General features: G+C 47.5%; 1 protein-coding gene across 25 annotated transcripts in view; it reads right to left on the bottom strand.

Moving 5' to 3' along the window:
- Positions 1 to 13,946, bottom strand: part of LOC140429166 (teneurin-3) — a 3,593,949-nt gene that overhangs the window by 795,680 nt on the left and 2,784,323 nt on the right. The window lies entirely within an intron of this gene.

The raw sequence follows: 13,946 nt of genomic DNA, 5'->3' as shown, positions 1-13,946 counted from the left end.
AACAATGTGGGTTCAATTCCTGTATCGGCTGAGGTTATTCAGGAAGGCCCCGCCTTCTCAACCTTGCCCCGTGCCTGAGGTGTGGTGACCCTCAGGTTAAATCACCATCAGTCTCTCTCAAAGAGAAGAGCAGCCTACCATCCTCTGGGACTGTGGTGACATTTAACATAGTTGACCAGGAGGCAGAACTGGTTTTACTCCTTCTTGCTTTTCCTGGATAACTATTCTAATAACGGAAACTCCCAACTTTAAATCAGCGTTTTGGAGCGTTCCAGATGCAGGGTAATTGCCCAATGGAAATTGCAACTCGCCAGGAAATTCCCGCAGTTTTTGCAAGGGGGCTTCAGAGGTGCCCCCAGCACATCTTCCAGGGTACCTCGGGGCTACGATAATTCGGAGACCAGAAGATCTGGGCCATTAATCTCAGTCAAACATCATGAGAATTATGGTCTGCAGTTGTTGAGCACCAAAACCAGCAAGAGAACCAAGTGCAGCAGGAAATAACGGAACAGTCCTTGATTCCCCAGAATATGAAATCGTCCAATCAAACGTTTTCCTACTTTATAACAGCGACTACATTTCAGAAGTACTTTTATCAGCTGTAAATCTCTTTGGGGCATGCACATTTTTTTTAACTTGCTTTCGCTTTTGTCCATACTCACCAGGCCTATCACTCTGGGTTGGAATTGATGTTGCTGTTACAGAATTTACGGTTGGAAACATCTTGGGCACGATTCCCTGTTTCAGAGACTAAGTGATGACGCTGGGACAGAATAGGTGGACTTCTATGACAGCAAAATTGGCACTGGTCCCAGAGCAATTCCGTAATTGTTAATGGGCTAGCACCGGTCTCACGTGAAACATGAGCAGTTCCAATGAAAAGCGGTGCCCGATTCGCCAGGCAATGGTGTTCCATGCCCGTTCACCCCGACCCCACGGCCCACCACCTGGCCACCCCCCGCTACACTCCCGGCCCTGGCAGAAGCCCCCTGGCCAGTGGCAGAACTGTCAGCATACAATAGCGGCGTTGGACACTTTTCGTACCCCCTCTCTCTCCCTCAACAGCCATGGTACCTGTTTCCCGATTTTTAAAACCACAAATGAAACTCTCCGAGGTAATTTCTCCTGGAGGAGGCTGAGCATTGTGGGAGCACCGGAGAACACCCCCTCCATACCTCCTCCCCCTCTCTCCCCAACTCCCTTCCTCTCTCCCCAACCCCCTTCCTCTCTCCCAAGCCCCTTCCTCTCCCCTTCACCACCCCCTCACTGACCGCCAGCTGCACGATCAGCCTCACAATGACCACTGACACGGTTGGCTTTGTGTGAATCAACTTGCAACAATGTAAAAAGGCCAATGTCAACGTTCCAACCTCTCAGACTGATTTGCAAACATCAGTAATCACATTCTCAGTGAGGAGTAAAATGCCGTCATTACAATTCGGGCCAGTCATTACTGAACCGTTTCCTCCCTAGCAACCTATTAATGTGGCAACAATGAGCTTTGAAATACGGTTCAAGTGTAAATTCTAAGTGGGTGGACAGCAATAGGATCATTGATCACTGGCACATCTCAATACATTTTCTCTCCGACATGAGGTAACGCTTCACAACAGTTTAAAATAAACTGCATCCCGAGGCAATCTAAGCTAAAGTTGTGATAAACTCAGCCATTGTTTTAACTGTGATAAAACAAAGATTTCAGAATGTTTCTTTGGAATATATGTTACTTATAATTGACTCTTAATCTTGATAAGACATGGGTCTCTGAACTGTTTTAATGGAGAAAGAAGTAACATTGCTGCAGCACTTCACACGACCGCAAAATGTCCGAAAGCCCTTTTGAAATGCAGCCACTGTGGTTATGTTGGAAATGTAGCAACCAATGTTTTTTAAAATAAATTTAGAGTGCCTAATTCATTTTTTCCAATTAAAGAGCAATTTAGCGTGGCCAATCCACCTAGCCTGCACCTCTTTTGGGTTGTGGGGGTGAAACCCACGCAAACACGGGGAGAATGTGCAAATTCCACACGGACAGTGACCCAGAGCCGGGATCGAACCTGGGACCTCGGCGCCGTGAGGTAGCAGGGCTAACCCACTGCGCCACCGTGCCTCCCAGCAACCAATGTTTGCACAGCAAGGTCCCACAAAGGACAACATGATAATGACCACAGGGAAATAAGAAAAATTGGCAGGGATGGGCAGAATGACCCTCAAGTCTGCTGAGGTGATACATTCCCGCCCTATCCCCATGCCGAACCCCATTGACCTGAGTGAAACAAAAGCAAAATGCAGTAGATGCTGGAGATCTGAAATAAAAATAATACGCTGTAAATACTCAACAAGTCTGGCTACATCTGTGGAGGGAGAAGCAGAGTTAATGGGCGTGATTCAGCCAACTCAGCAGGCGCCGAGATAGACCTCGCTATGCAAGGCACTTTGCTGTTTGTTCTGGTCTCGGTGAGGAACTCCTCATCGAGGCCACTCTTTAAGTAATTTCCTGGTGAGCTCAGCCAGGAAGACTACCCCAGGAATTGAGGCGTCATTTTTAAAGGCAGCCTCGATGTTTCGACCCCCCTCAGCTTCAACGGCTTCAGAAAGTCCCGCTTCACCCAACTTACTTCTTCCATGGTCCTTGTGCCCTTCCTCATCCCAGCTCTTATGGGCAAGGCTCTGCCCTCTGGGCACGACACCTGACATGGGCAACCTGGCACCCAAGCACCTTGGCACTTCCATCCTGGCAGTGCCCCTGCCAGCCTGGCGGGGCCAGGATGCCTGGGTGCCAGGGAGAGTGCCAAGGTGCCACCTTGCCCAATCCCCGACCACCCAAGGGCCTCAACTCCACAGCGCAACCCCCCAAGGTGCCACCACGACTGCTTCACGGCTTTGTGAACCAGTACCAAACGGTGCCCGGTTGCAGCCTCGCTGGCTAATGGCTCATTTAAATATGCATGCCTGGATCTCGTCCAGTGAGAGCGAGATCCATATCGCGACGCGCCATGGGATTCTGTTGAATCTCCCGATATGTTTTGAGTGTCACGATTCCCGATGAAGGCCTCTTGCGAGATTCAACAGCCTCGTCCCGACACCAAGTCGGGCACAACCAGGCCACTGTCTCGCGCCCAATATTTCAGGTCAAGGTTCTGAAGAAAGCTTCTTTTTTTCCCCTTTCTTTTAAGGGCCAATTAACGTGGCCAATCCACCTACCCTGCACGATTTTGGGTTGTGGGGGTGAGACCCATGCAGACACCGGGAGAATGTGCAGAAGAAAGGCTTCTTGACCTGAAACGCTAAGTTTGGAGGGAATCTCCGTCCGGCCGCACCCATTTTCTGGTGCAGCAGTCCGCTGCCAGCAGCAGGATTCTCCATCCGGGCAGCCTGCCAGTGGGGTTTCCCAGTGTGGGCACCCCCAGTCCTCGGGAAATAAACGGGCGTGAGTGCGCAGCTGGCGACCAACCAATGATGCGGGGTGTTGTCACTGGACGAGTAATCAAGAGTAAACGAGGGTCCCGCAGGCAGAGAATCCAGCTCTCTATTTCTCTCCCCACGCATGCCTCTTGGCGTGTTGAGCAATTCCAGCATTTTCTGTTCTCATTCCATCAATCGCAGTCTTGAATATACCCATCATTTGAACGTCTACATCTTTCTCCAATAGAGAATTCCAGTGATTCACAATCCACTTTTCAGCATCTATCCTCTCAAGCGGTTTGTGTAAACCTGTTATCTACATTTTCTGTGAAGCCCCAGTATCAATCCTGAGCAATTAAAACCAACTGTTGCCATAGTGAGGTGCGGTGTTCTGAGTTGCACTAATCAACATTGACATAGCCGTTTGTCACTCCTTCTCCCCCTTCCTTGACTTCCACTGAAAAATAAACAGCCATGCTATCTAGGGGAAACAATGATGCGGGGTGTTGTCACTGGACAAGTAATCAAGAGGCTCAGGATAATGCCCTGAGGCATAGGCCAAACGCCAACAGAATTTGAATTCATTTAATAGAAATCTGGATTTGAAAGCTGGTCTCACTAATGATGGAACTATCATTTTTGTTGTAAAAACCCATCTGATTCACCATTCCTCTTTAGGGAAGGAAATCTGCCATCCCTACCTTGTCTGGCCTACATGCATCTCCGGACCCACAGCAATGTGGCTGACACTTAACTGCCCCCCTGAAATGGCCGAGCAGGCCACTCAGTTCCAGGGCAATTCGGGCCTCACCAGTGATGCCCATGTGCCATGAAAGAATAAAGAAAGAAAACAAAAGTGGCAGGCAATGACCATCTCCAACACGAGTGCGTCTAATCATCTCCCCTTGACACTCAGCAACATTATCATCATTGAGTCCCCCACTATCCATGTTGTGGAGTTATAATTGACCAGAAATTGAACTGGACCAACCAGTGGCTACAAAAGCAGGTCAGAGGCAAGGAATTCTGCAGCTAATAACTTACCTCCTGACTCCCCGAAGCCTGTCCCCAATCTATAAGGCACGAGTTAGGAATGTGAGAGAATACTCTTCACTTGCCTGAAAGAATGCGTCTCCAACACCATTCAAGAAGCTCCACACCATTCAGAACAATGGAGCCCACTCAATCGGCACCCCAAATTAAACATTCACCGCCTCCACTGCTGATATAAAGTGGCAGCGTAGGAACATACGAATTACGAGCAGGAGTAGACTACTCGGTACATTAAGCCTGCTCCATCATTCAATAAGATCATGGCTGATGTGATTTTCACCTTTACTCCACATTCCCACCTACCCCCCGATAACCTTTCACCCCTTGTTTACCAAGAACCTATCTACCTCTGCCTAAAGAATATTCAAGCACTCTGCTTCCACCACCTTCCAGGGAGTTCATTAAATGTGAATCCGTGGTCAAAAGTTGAGGGAGTCCCAAAGAATCGTAACCCTTTGAGAAAGAAATTCTCCTCATCTCTGTCTTAAATAGACAACCCCGCATTTTCAAACAGTGACCTCTAGTTCTTCATTCTCTCACAAGAGGAAACATCCTTTCTACATCCACCTTGTCAAGACCCTGCAGGATCTCAGCAGTACTATATAGGAGATAGATCGTAGCAACTCACTGGGCCCCTCCAACAACAGATCCAAAACCTCTACCATCTAGAAGTGCAAGGGCAGGAGATGCATGGGAACACCACCACCTGCAAGTTCCCTTCCAAGTCACACAGGAACTATAATGTTGTTCCTTCACTGTCACGGGAGCAAAATCCTGGAACTCCCTTCCAAACAGCACCGTGGGTGTATCTGCAGCAGATGGAGTGCGGTGGTTCAAGAAGGTGGCACACTGTCACTTTCCCAAGGGAAATTGAGGATTCACTGCCAATGCTGGCTTTGCCAGTGATGCCCACCTCCCGTGACAGAATTAAAAAAAACACTGCTTGCATGTTGCTGTGAAAAGGACGTGTAAACTCGCCGTCGTCACTGACAATTTCTTGAAACAATGTTTGTAACTTTGCATCAGAGGGAGTTCGAACGCATTTCTGTGAAGTCTAATGTCTAGACTGTGCAACTGTTCAACCTCTGGAGATGCCACACATTGATATAGAAACATAGAAAAATACAGCACAGAACAGGCCCTTCGGCCCACGATGTTGTGCCGAACCTTTGTCCTAGATTAATCATAGATTATCATAGAATTTACAGTGCAGAAGGAGGCCATTTGGCCCATCGAGTCTGCACCGGCTCCTGGAAAGAGCACCCTACCCAAGGTCAACACCTCCACCCTATCCCCACAACCTAGCAACCCTACCCAACACTAAGGGCAATTTTGGACAGTAAGGGCAATTTATCACGGCCAATCCACCTATTCTGCACATCTGTGGACTGTGGGAGGAAACCGGAGCACCCGGAGGAAACCCACGCACACACGGGGAGGACGTACAGACTCCGCACAGACAGTGACCCAAGACAGCATCGAACCAGGGACCCTGGAGCTGTGAAGCAATTGTGCTATCCACAATGCTACCGTGCTGCCCTTAAGAACAAATTAATTTACACTACATCATTCTACCGTAATTCATGTACCTATCCAATAGCTGCTTGAAGGTCCCTAATGTTTCTGACTCAACTACTTCCACAGGCAGTGCATTCCATGCCCCCACTACTCTCTGGGTAAAGAACCTACCTCTGACATCCCCCCGATAACTTCCACCATTCACCTTAAATTTATGTCCCCTTGTAATGGTTTGTTCCACCCGGGGAAAAAGTCTCTGACTGTCTACTCTATCTATTCCCCTGATCATCTTATAAACCTCTATCAAGTCGCCCCTCATCCTTCTCCGTTCTAATGAGAAAAGGCCTAGCACCCTCAACCTTTCCTCGTAAGACCTACTCTCCATTCCAGGCAACATCCTGGTAAATCTCCTTTGCACCTTTTCCAAAGCTTCCACATCCTTCCTAAAATGAGGCGACCAGAACTGTACACAGTACTCCAAATATGGCCTTACCAAAGTTTTGTACAGCTGCATCATCACCTCACGGCTCTTAAATTCAATCCCTCTGTTAATGAACGCTAGCACACCATAGGCCTTCTTCACAGCTCTATCCACTTGAGTGGCAACTTTCAAAGATGTATGAACATAGACCCCAAGATCTCTCTGCTCCTCCACATTGCCAAGAACTCTACCGTTAACCCTGTATTCCGCATTCATATTTGTCCTTCCAAAATGGACAACCTCACACTTTTCAGGGTTAAACTCCATCTGCCACTTCTCAGCCCAGCTCTGCATCCTATCTATGTCTCATTGGAGCCGACAACAGCCTTCCTCACTATCCACAACTCCACCAATCTTCGTATCGTCTGCAAATTTACTAACCCACCCTTCAACTCCCTCATCCAAATCATTAATGAAAATCACAAACAGCAGAGGACCCAGAACTGATCCCTGCGGTACGCCACTGGTAACTGGGCTCCAGGCTGAATATTTGCCATCCACCACCACTCTCTGACTTCTATCGGTTAGCCAGTTCATTATCCAACTGGCCAAATTTCCCACTATCCCATGCCTCCTTACTTTCTGCATAAGCCTACCATGGGAAACCTTATCAAATGCCTTACTAAAATCCATGTACACTACATCCACTGCTTTACCTTCATCCACATGCTTGGTCATCTCCTCAAAGAATTCAATAAGACTTGTAAGGCAAGACCTACCCCTCACAAATCCGTGCTGACTATCCCTAATCAAGCAGTGTCTTTCCAGATGCTCAGAAATCCTATCCTTCAGTACCATTTCCATGACTTTGCCTACCACTGAAGTAAGACTAACTGGCCTGTAATTCCCAGGGTTATCCCTAGTCCCTTTTTTGAACAGGGGCATGACATTCGCCACTCTTCAATCCCCTGGTACCACCCCTGTTGACAGTGAGGACGAAAAGATCATTGCCAACGGCTCTGCAATTTCATCTCTTGCTTCCCATAGAATCCTTGGATATATCCCGTCAGGCCCAGGGGACTTGTCTATCCTCAAGTTTTTCAAAATGCCCAACACATCTTCCTTCCTAATAAGTATTTCCTCGAGCTTACCAGTCTGTTTCACACTGTCCTCTCCAACAATATGGCCCCTCTCATTTGTAAATACAGAAGAAAAGTACTCGTTCAAGACCTCTCCTATCTCTTCAGACTCAATACACAATCTCCCGCTACTGTCCTTGATCGGACCTACCCTCTCTCTAGTCATTCTCATATTCCTCACATATGTGTAAAAGGCCTTGGGGTTTTCCTTGATCCTACCCGCCAAAGATTGTTCATGCCCTCTCTTAGCTCTCCTAATCCCTTTCTTCAGTTCCTCCTGGCTATCTTGTATCCCTCCAGCGCCATGTCTGAACCTTGTGTCCTCAGCCTTACATAAGTCTCCTTCTTCCTCTTAACAAGACTTTCAACCTCTCTTATCTAACAGTGTTTCCTCCCAGATATGTCAGGAACTTGGAGAAATAAATGTTAGGTTACTGGCACTTACTAACACAAAGGAGGCAAACTTTTAGCACCACTGCTTGTCAGATGAGCCGATGTTAAAACACTTACTGAAGCAAGTAAGCCAGCTTGTATATCAGTTGCATTAAGATAAGGCTGTCGCCAGTGGAGAGGTTCTGCATTTGAAAACTGCACAGCGAAGCACCAGGCACTTTGATTCCAGTGGTAATTCTCTGAATAGAGAGGTCAGTTAATGATACAGCTGTCAGAGACCTGAGCAATTTGGCATTTCCTGACTTCAAGCCAGCCACTCACCCAGCTCATCAACAGCCTCTGAGGTTGTCAGTACAACTGAAAGTATGTTTAGAGGCATGTATCGCCCTGCTTGACAGATGGCTTTACTGGGATCCTTTACCAGTTTCGGGCAGGGAGAGAAGAAATACAAGAAAGTAACATTTAACGAAACTCACCTCATGAATTCCAATTACATTGTTATTGGTGTAATAGTCCATGGATTGAATTACAATCATGTTAGTTGCCATTGCTTTCTAGTTTACTATCAACTAGGGTGCAGGTTGTCATGTATGTTTGAACTGCGATGTATCTCATCAAAGCGCAAACAAACAAACCCAACGTAATCACAAAATACATCAGATTGTCCTTTGAAGCCAGTAACTGAAATTTTGGCTCATGGCAGCATAGACCGAATGCAGTATGGACGAGGTGGTACTCATTTTGAGCAGCTTCCCACCTTTCCTTATTATCCTTCTCTTAAGTCCAGTCAGTGATGTCCACTGGATACAAGACCGAGGACGGCAGCCTTTTGGCCTTTCCTACAAAGGTTCTTCAAGGAGTTTGCGTGCAGGTCATCACCTGAATGAGAGGGCTATCCCTACAATGTCAATCTCTACCTCCTTGACACATGCACCCAACCATATTGTCATCAGGGGTTGGTGGAACACAGGCTGCCCACCAACTCCGCCCCCCCCCCCCCATTCCTCATCAGAAACACCAAGGCCAATTGTAGGTGCCCAACAACTAAGCCAGGATCAGCTAGCTCATTACAGAAGGCAGGCAGCCCTTGCAAGCCACTCCATCAGTTTGCACCACACCGTGTGTTACAAAGTCCCACAGTCTGCTCAGCACCACTTGCTACTTTAAACACTGGCCCAGTGAATTAGTCGAAATGTTATAGCACTCAAATTGCTGTTGTCGCATTAAGTGATTGAGCGAGTGCTTGGAGAATTGTAATATCAGTCATTCTGCTGTTTGAAGAATTGAAACATCAGTAATTAGATTGCCAAGGCCGCCAGTGTAAAGTACATAGTTCTTTTCAAGTTAAAAGAACACAAATGATACACCTACATTTCATTGAAAGCCCAAGCTATTTACAGCTACTTCAATGGACAGAACAATAAAACTATCAGATGTTCCCATGAACACAACAGAAAGCTCTTTCTATTCAATTCGCTTTCAAAAACAGAACAGACATTCGGGTGGAATTTTCCAAAAAACCTGCGTCAGGTTAAAACTGAAAACTGGCGTATGTCTCTCCAGAAACACAGCCACGTTTTCTGACCAGGTCCTCTGGCATGCGGTCAAAAAAAACTGGCAGAGCGGTTTGCAGCGTCACACTGGTGGGTTGCCCCCCCCCCCCCCCCCCCCATGGTCATGAAGAGATCAGCCATGATCTGATTGAATGGCAAAGCAGGATCGAAGGGCTAAATTGTCGAATTCTGTTGCACATTCCTATGCTCCTATGTTGCTATGAAGGACTCCCGACACAAACCTCGCCCAGTGATGTTACCACTTCGACACCATCGCCCCCATATCTGATAGTTTAGTGGGGCGGTTAGCTCAACTGGCTGGTTCGTGATGCAGAGCGACGCCAAGAGTGTGAGTTCAGCTGAGGTTATTCATGACTTCTCAACCTTGCCCCTCGCCTGCAGTGATCTTCAGGTTAAACCACCACCAGTCAGTTCTCTCTCCAAAGGGGAAAGCAGCCTCTGGTCCTCTGCGACTATGGCAACTTTCATTTCATTTCATCTTATAAAAAATGTCAGTAGAAGAGGGTGACGAGAACCCTACAGAGAAGGGAAGACTTGTTTGGATTCTGACTTGGGAAACAGAGAGTTGGACCTGTCTTTGGTTGACTGGAAATTTGGTAGCCCCTCTCCTCGGCTAGTATGGAAATCCTGTTGTTCTGCTCAGTTCCAATGCTGGATGTAACTGCACTGGCTCACCTTCCAAACTCACAACCACCACCAACTAAAGGTTACCTTGGGAACCCCACCAACTGGAGGTTCCATTCCAAGTCACCCGACTTGGAAATATAACGCCATTCCTTCAATGTCGCAAGGACAAAATCCTGGAACTTCCTTCCTAACAGCACTTTGGGTGTACCTACACTTCAGGAATTGCAGCGTTTCAAGAAGGCAGCTCACCACCACCCTCTGAAGAGCAACGAGGGATGGGACACTAAATGCTGGCCAGGCCAGTGGAGTCCACATCCCGTAAATAAATTAAAAACAACATCCAAATAACAAAAAACATCCAGGAGGCCAAGACAGATACAAGTGCACAATTGATGGAATAGAGAGGCTGATGGCAAACACATCATTCTCCTGCAGTTTCCTGTTAATAAGAACAAAATATCACTGGCAACAGTAGTCAAGGAAAAATCTGCAGCGGGCTCTTCTTATTGTAGACAAATGATCTCACCTCAGAAGGGTTGAAGATTATGGCCAATATCGCTGTGAGATGTCATACAATGCTTGCGCCATGATAAAGAAACAAGTGACAACGTCATTGGGAAAATAATCAGCGGAGAGAGGAAGGAAGAGTTTTCTTTTACACAGTGAGTCATTATGAAATAGAATGTATTGCCCGAACGCAGCACGGCAGCACAGTGGTTAGCACAGTAACTTCACGGCTCCAGGGTCCCAGGTTTGATTCCCGGCTTGGGTCACTGTCTGTGCGGAGTCTGCACGTTCTCCCTATGTCTGCGTGGGTTTGCTCCCGGTGCTCCAGTTTCCTCCCACAGTCCAAAGATGTGCAGGTTAGGTGGATTGGCCTTAGTGCTCAAAAAGGTTCGGTGGGGTTAGTGGGTTAGGGGATAGGGTGGAAGTGTGGGCTTAAGTGGGGTGCTCTTTCCGAGAGCCAGTGCAGACTCGATGGGCCTAATGGCCTCCTTCTGCACTGTAAATTTTATGATTGAACGGATCGTGGATGCAGATTCAGTAGTAACTTTAAAAAGGGAACTGGATAAATACTCGGAAAAGAAAAGTTTGCAGGGCTATGGCAAAAGAACAGGAGAATGGGACTAATTGGATAATTCTTTCAAAGAACCAGCACAGGCACATGAAAATGAAAATCGCTTATTGTCACAAGTAGGCTTCAATGAAGTTACTGTGAAAAGCCCCTAGTCGCCACATTCCGGCGCCTGTTCGGGGAGGCTGTTATGGGAATTGAACCCGCGCTGCTGGCCTGCCTTGGTCTGCTTTCAAAGCCAGCGATTTAGCCCTGTGCTAAACAGCACCTTTTTTGACACATTAGACCAAATGGTCTCTGTTTGTGTTAAATGATTCTCTGAGATGATCAGACATCCCTGTTTTGCATGAATTATACTTTTGTGGGTAAAAAAGTTCAGTTTTGGCAGATCTATCAGCAGCTGTGTTACCAAGCCTTGGGGCTCAGCATCATACTGGTTGCCTTTCAACTAGGTATAGGGGAAATTTGGAAAAATAAATGACAATGGGTGCGATTCAACTAAATTGGAACAAAGTCCCAAAGCGAGCGTGTTTAGCCGTTGCTATCCCAGTGCTCACAGCACTGAGAAGTACATGGCTATACAACACCACTCACATTAACTAAGGAGCCTCAGTGGGGAACGCGCAACCGAGGCCGTACATATTCACGTTTTCTATATTGAGAGTTCGCTCGCCGGAACTTCTCAGTGTAGCGAGAATCGAGACGCCATTTTTAAATGGCATCCCAATGATCGAGGCCCCCGACATGACACCCGATCCACTCAAACCCCACCGCAATATGGGAGGGTCACTGCCACCTCCTCTCAACACCCATGCTGGGCATCCTCAGCCCAATCGCACCCAAGCAAAAAATGCCAGCCTAGAACCTTGGCAGTGCCAACCTGGCAGTGCCCCAGCCATCTGGTAGTGCCCCTGGGCACCTTGGTAGTGCCAGGCTGGCAGTGCCAGGGTGCCCAAATGGCACCAGCCATGCCAGGGTACTGCCCTGTCCAAACTGCATGCCTCCAATTCCCCTGGGAGAACCCCCCCTTTTAAAATAAATTTAGAGTACCCAATTCATTTTTTTCCAATTAAGGGGCAATTTAGCGTGGCCAGTCCATCTAGCTTGCACATCTTTTGGGTTGTGGGGCGAAACCCACACAGACACGGGGCGAATGTGCAAACACCACACGGACGGTGACCCAGAGCCGGGACCTCGGCGCCGTGAGGCCGCAGTGCCAACCCACTGCACCACTGTGCTGCCCGGGAGACCCCTTGAGTGCGGTTCTGTCTGGTCTCTGTGCTGAGCGGTACTCCTCCGAGGTGAAGGAGATAGATCTCACGCCTCGGATAACCGAGGAATCTGTACATTAAAATGAGACAAGCTGTCTCAATCTAATGTGCAGATTTGCCAAAAAGAGATCCCGCCCACAATGGGCAGGATTTACATCACAACATCATGCAGGGTCTCGTTAGATCTCGCGAGGCGCTACGAGCTAGGTAGATCCTGGGAGGGGGTCTCCCGGCTCTTATTGGCCACACTGTGCCGCGCAGCTGCTTTTCAGGTGCAGCGTGGCTGTTGAATCCGCCCACAATAGTTATGAGGCATGTGCAGCACAGAACAGGTTCAACAGGTCCATGCTAATGTGTATGCTTCACACAAGCATCTTTGCAACCTTCTTCATCGAACCTCATCAGCATCTTTTTCCATTCCTTTTTTGTTCCTGTAACTCCCGCTATATGCATCTATGCCATTGACCCCCAAATACTCCATGTGGCCATGATTTCCACATTCTAACAACTTTATGAGTAAAGAAAGTCTCTCCTGAATTTCCTATTGGAATTATCAGTCACTATCTTATATTTACAGCCACTGGTTATGGTCTCCTCTGCAAGTGGCAACACCTCTATTTTGATTTTATCAAACTCTCATAATCTTAAAGACCTCCCTCAGGGAATCCCTCAGCCATTGATTTTCGAGAGGAAATGCCCAAGCCTATTCAATCTTTCCTGGTAATTAAAACCAAAATAAATCGCTTCAGCTAAAGCACCTCAGAGAATCCAATCAGTTATCAAGTCTGAATCAAGTATTCCCTTACCTTTGGAAGTGTAATCAGGCCAGTCCTCAGACCAATCATCCCAAGTGCCACTGGGCAAACATGCAGAGGCTCCAGCTGGTGGCTTCGCGGGATCCATTCTGCCATGCCTTCATGCCAGCTGTGCTAAACCTCTTTGCGCCTGGCCACGCAGGTCGTGGATCAGACGTCGGCTCTGCTGACATTTTCTGAACTCTTTGTGAACTAGCACTTCCACTCACAGTCACAAAACATATTTTGCCAAACGTGCCCTTTGTTCAGGTGCCACAGCTCAGTGGGGGTGCCGGGAATGAATCTGCTGATTGTTGCACTGACGCCCATGATTACTTAATAGTGCAGTACTGTACATACTAATAACAACATAACACTGTTTTACACTCCCAATTAGAATGGCAGCTGGTCGTTAGGGATAAGAGCTCAATTTTCTCTGATGTGCAATGAGCACATGCATCTTCGCTGTGCGCACAAGTATGAATGTTGGTTGATGTTTGCTATTGTTACGCCCGTAAATGTATTTGGTGAGGAATTTTCAATCAAGTTCAGTGGCCAAGTTCTGGGCACCTGATTAGGTTTGATCAAGCCAGATCCTGAAGGAAAAATGATTGACATTTTGAAGAGGGGAAACTAAATTATTAAGTTCAGAAAGAACTAAGCACTGCTTTTGGCT

The sequence above is a fragment of the Scyliorhinus torazame genome, chromosome 9 (assembly GCF_047496885.1).
Source record: "Scyliorhinus torazame isolate Kashiwa2021f chromosome 9, sScyTor2.1, whole genome shotgun sequence".
Classification (NCBI taxonomy): Eukaryota; Metazoa; Chordata; class Chondrichthyes; order Carcharhiniformes; family Scyliorhinidae; genus Scyliorhinus; species Scyliorhinus torazame.
This window is presented reverse-complemented; position numbering and strand designations above follow the sequence as displayed.